Source organism: Scyliorhinus canicula, chromosome 20, assembly GCF_902713615.1.
Source record: "Scyliorhinus canicula chromosome 20, sScyCan1.1, whole genome shotgun sequence".
NCBI classification, from domain to species: domain Eukaryota; kingdom Metazoa; phylum Chordata; class Chondrichthyes; order Carcharhiniformes; family Scyliorhinidae; genus Scyliorhinus; species Scyliorhinus canicula.
Genome location: NC_052165.1, coordinates 67,850,394 through 67,855,296, shown reverse-complemented (window position 1 = coordinate 67,855,296; position 4,903 = coordinate 67,850,394). Strand labels below are relative to the sequence as shown.

Genomic DNA, 4,903 nt, shown 5'->3' with positions numbered 1-4,903 from the left:
GAGTGTGCATGATGCGTACATTCTTGCGCAGTCGTACATCCCTGCTCTGTTTGAGGGACGGCCCCCCCCCCCGGCTGAGGGGCTGGTTGCTGGGCGACAGGGGTTATCCGCTGAGGTCATGGCTGATGACGCCTATACGGAGGCCTCAGACCAACGCGGAGACCCTTTACAACGAGGCCCATGCAGCAACCAGGGGTGTGGTGGAGCGCTGCTTTGGTCTGCTGAAAATGCGATTTAGGTGCCTGGACCGCTCCGGAGGAGTCCTGCAGTACCAGCCTGAGAGGGTGGCTCGCATTGTCGTGGTCTGCTGTGTGCTGCACAACATCGCGATGCAGAGGGGAGGTGCTCTGGTGGAGGAGGCGGAGGGAGAAGCCAGTGGCAGTGGTGCCAACACGGAGGAGGAGGAGGAGGTCGGTGGAGTGGCGGCCGCAGCTCGCAGACAGGACCCGGGTGCTGGTGATTTCCAGGACGCTGCACGACGGCACCGGCGAGGACAGCGGGCGCGCAACGCGTTGGTGGCAGCCAGATTCATGCGCCGCGCGCGACGTCCCCGCTGAACAGCAACACAACCACCTGCATCGCCAGTCGTGCAGACGGTCAACACACAACTCCCACCCCCCCCCCCCCCCCCCCCCCATCCCCCCACACCCCCGCTCTGCGTACACTGCTCCAGTTCTACATCATCCTTACCACTGGGGCCAGACGGTATGGCACGACATTGATGGCTGTGTCAGCGGGTGTGATCAGTGCCATGTTGAATGATGACAGCCCGCTCTGCGATGAGCTGTGAGCTCGGAATCGTTAGAGAGAGTCTGACCCATGGCAATAGCTGAACCATCCACCTTGGTGGTCGCTGAGTTCATCAGGGACACTCCATCACGTGCCCGCATGGGGAAGCTGTGGGAGGGGGTGGGGGGGGAAGGGACTACACACCCGGCACCGAAGTTTCACCGCTCGTCAACCCCAGCGACACTCGGTCACCATCACGATCCCTGTGGCTGCGGAAAAATCACACGGTCTTATAAGTTAGGTGCAACAGTGAGTTTAATGGTGAATATTATGTACAGATGCCCTAGCCCCTACAACTAATCTGTGCCCTTCACCCGTGCTAACTTACTCTGTGTCCCTCTTCGTTGCCTTACGGGCCCTACCACTACGTCTAGGTGGATCCCCAGATGGTACAGCAGGTGTGGAGGCGGACTGCTGAGAATCACCCCCTGCGACATGTCTCCCCGTCGGCACTCGTTTCCTGGGGCGACCCGGCCTTGCTGGGCCAGGCTGCTCCGCGGGCGTTTCGGTTGATGTGGTGCCACCCTGCCCTACCCGCTGCCCACCCGATGCACCAGGGATGGGACGGGGGGAGGCCGAGCGTTCTGGGACGTCCCGTGATGGAGTTAATGGGACGGACCCCAGAACATCCTCCTCCCTCGGGGAGCCCGGTGGCCCCCGGGCCTCACTTTGGGACAGAGGTGCGAGCGGGAAGGTGCCCCGTCGCCCCACCGACACCTGGCGCTGCCAGTCCTGGAGGCCTGCAACGGTCTCCACCAGGGTCCGAAGGTTCGCAGAGACGGAATCCAGGGAGTTAGACATTCCCGCCAGGGAGTGTGCGACCTCAACCTGTGAGTGCGCGACGCCATCCAGCACGTGCGTCAGGCGGTTGATGCTCTCCGCGACTGACTGCTGCGCTTGGGAATTGACCTGCTGGGACTTGGCCAAGGTCCGTAGCGCGCCGGCAATGTCATGCTGCCTCTGGCGCATTGCTCCCTGTGAGAGGGCAACCCTGTCCAGGGCCATGGATGACGCGTGCACGTGAAGCCCAACGCCTTGCATAACCTGACCCATGGCTGAAACCGTTTCACCCATTGCCTCGACCGCGGATGCCACTCGTGCTGTGTTGGCCTGGGTGGCTGCCATGAGCAGCATCTGCAGCTGCTGGAAGACAGCCCTCATCCCGACATTGTGTCCCTGGGTTTCAAAATGCATCGGCTGTGCGGGTGGGTCGAGTAAATCTAGGAACCCGGGAAACGTCTGGGAGCCAGCTGGATGCTGGGTCTGGGCTGCCCTCCGACAGTCCGGGCCCTTGGCTGCTCCGACCTCCACCTGCTGTACCTGCTCAGCTGTGTGGTGCACACGAGACCGTGACCCAGGAGCCTCATCACTTAATTGCCCAACCGAGTCGAGTGTCTCTGGGATGGTGGATGGGGGGTCCAGTGGGCTGAGTGTGTGGGATATAACAGTGCCGCAAGCTCTAGGTCCTCATCCATCATAATATATGTGGTGTCATCGTCCCATTAATATCTGGCCGGAGGGCGCACGCGGCCCATGTCATCGTCTCCCTCAATGGAGTCTCCTGAGTGTGGCGCTGTGTGTGCACCCTGCTGGACCGTCCCAGGTTGGGACGATGGCCCTCCTGGCTGACGTGCTGCCACTCTCTGGCGTGCGGCCCTGGGTGCGGTGGTGGTGGCGGATGTCCGGCTTGGTGTGGCAGCAGACGGCCCTGGATGTTCGTCAGTACGCCCTAGGGAACAGAATAAGACGGGGTTATTTAGTCACGCTCGGCCGGGCGTTGGATGGTCCAGTGGTCTGTGTGAGGGGAGAGAGGATGGGGGGGGTCCAGTGGTCTGAGTGTGAGGGGAGAGAGGATGGGAGGTCCAGTGGGCTGAGTGTGAGGGGAGAGAGGATGGGGGGGGTCCAGTGGGCTGAGTGTGAAGAGAGAGGATGGGGGGGGTCCAGTGGGCTGAGTGTGAGGGGAGAGAGGATGGGCTGGGGTGGAGGGGGGGGAAGGTTGTCATGCAGGGTTGTCTCACTTGGTTCTGCACCGCCAACCTCGCATTGCGCAACCTCTCGGGTGCCAGATCCCCCAACAAGGTCCAGACCCTCTGCTCAAATGCAGTCAGGGGGTGCATTATGGGGGAACCCCCTCCGGTCTTGTTGCGCTTCCGGTTGTTGTGCGCAGTCTTGTCCTGTTGGGGGGGGGCATAGATAGATCATTACAATTCGGCAGGTATCAGCAGGCCGTTCAGATATTGGCACAGGTTGGGGGAAAAGTTGCAGCTAAACCATGGCATCTCTCCAGGGGGTCGCAGCGCTCATGTGGGTCTGTGACAACTTTGTTAACCACCCTCCACTCACTCTCGCCCCCCCTCCCCCTCGTGCCCGGGGGGGGAGGTGGGTGATGAGGGGACTTGGGGGAGGGGGGGTTGTTGTGACCCGGGGGCACCCTCTGGGCACTTACCCTGGCAGCCCTGGTTAGGTCGTGGAGCTTCTTTCTGCATTGCTCCCCAGACCAAGGGGTCAGCCCCACAGCACTCACTGCTGTACCCACCTCACGCCAGGCCCGTCGCACGACACTGACAGGGAGGCGATGCCCTCTTCTAAGGCAGATGATGCTCCTCCGCTGCTCCACGGCATCGAGGAGGGTCTCCAGCTCATTCTCTGCGAACCTCGGCGCGGCCCTCCGTGGCTCCGTCATCCTCCCTCTCAGTCTGCTGACCTGGTCGCCCGCGCCTTTTTACGACACGGAGCGGCGTCATTCGGGCGTCGCACCATTCTGCCGTCATCGCCCACGTGTTTCCCGCGGCCCCGCTCCTAGCCCATTTCCGGGGCCTGAATCGCTCGGGAACGGGGCCGTGGGGAGCCGTCGTGAAACTCGGCCGAGTTCACGACGGCGTTGCCGATTTTTTCCGGGTGCAGAGAATTCCATCCATTACCTGAGCCCAGTTCTGGAGCGTCATAAAAGCAATTTACTGCGGATGCTGGAATCTGAAAGGAAAACAGAAAATACTGGACAATCTCAGCAGGTTTGACAGCATCTGTGGAGAGAAAAGAGAGCTAATGTTTCGAGTCTGGATGACTCATTGTCAAAGACTCAAAACTCTTTCTCTCTGAAGAGTCAGATTGGACTCCAAACATTAACTTGGTTTCTCTCTCCACAGATATTGCCAGACCTGCTGGGCTTTCCCAGCACTTGCTGTTTTTATTTCAGATTTCGAGCATCTGCAGTATTTTGCTTTCATTATCAGAGCCTCACTGTCATCAGCTTCACTTGCAGTTTGTGGCCCCTTCAATGACTTAAGTAAAAGATTTTGTAAACTGCAGCTGACGGCAAATTTGAACTCTTGCTGAAATTCAGGAACTGAAGTGAAGGCAAGTTCACAATAAAAGGCGTGCTCACAGGAAATGGTTAAAATGATAAGCTGCTTGGAGAATTGACTGTGAAAAGGGGATTGAACTCAAAAACAAACAGCAAGAGGAAATTAACTAGTCAGTAGCAGTAAGCAAAACGTAGAATATTCACAACTTCGACGCCATAATTCGGTCACATAATCTCTCCGTCATCATGCCGCCCACTTACACCCCCGCAATATTAGAACATCTTAATGGTGGAGAGAACAGCTGTGGCTTCAACTGTCTGACCCTCAGCTCAGGAATAGCCTCTGCTTTTATTTCACCTTTGTGATTATCCGAATAAAATCACTTTTGCTTTCCGCTCACCGCTAGCCCGGGACTATGGTCAACGTACCAAAGACACGGAGGACATACTGCAAGAAATGCCGTAGGCACCAGACCCACAAGATTACCCAGTAAAAGGAAAAGGATTCCCTATACGCTCAGGGTAAGAGACGCTATGACAGAAAACAGAGTGGTTATGGTGGACAGACAAAGCCTATATTTTGGAAAAAGGCTAAGACCACAAAGAAGATTGTGCTGAGACTGGAGTTTGTGGAGCCCCACTGTCGCTCAAAGAGAATGCTGGCCATCAAGAGATGCAAGCACTTTTAGTTGGGAGGAGTTAAGAAGAGGGAGGGCCAAGTCATCCAGTTCTAGGCTGCATTATTTTGTGTATTTTCGGGTACCAATTCAAAATAAAATTCATTAAAGGTTAAAAAAAAGTATCACTTTC

At 57.4% G+C, this 4,903-nt stretch overlaps 1 pseudogene; it reads left to right on the top strand.

The window, feature by feature from the left end:
* The first annotated feature begins 4,509 nt into the window (after positions 1-4,509).
* Positions 4,510-4,827, top strand: LOC119955049 (annotated as a pseudogene).
* The last annotated feature ends 76 nt before the right edge of the window (positions 4,828-4,903 follow it).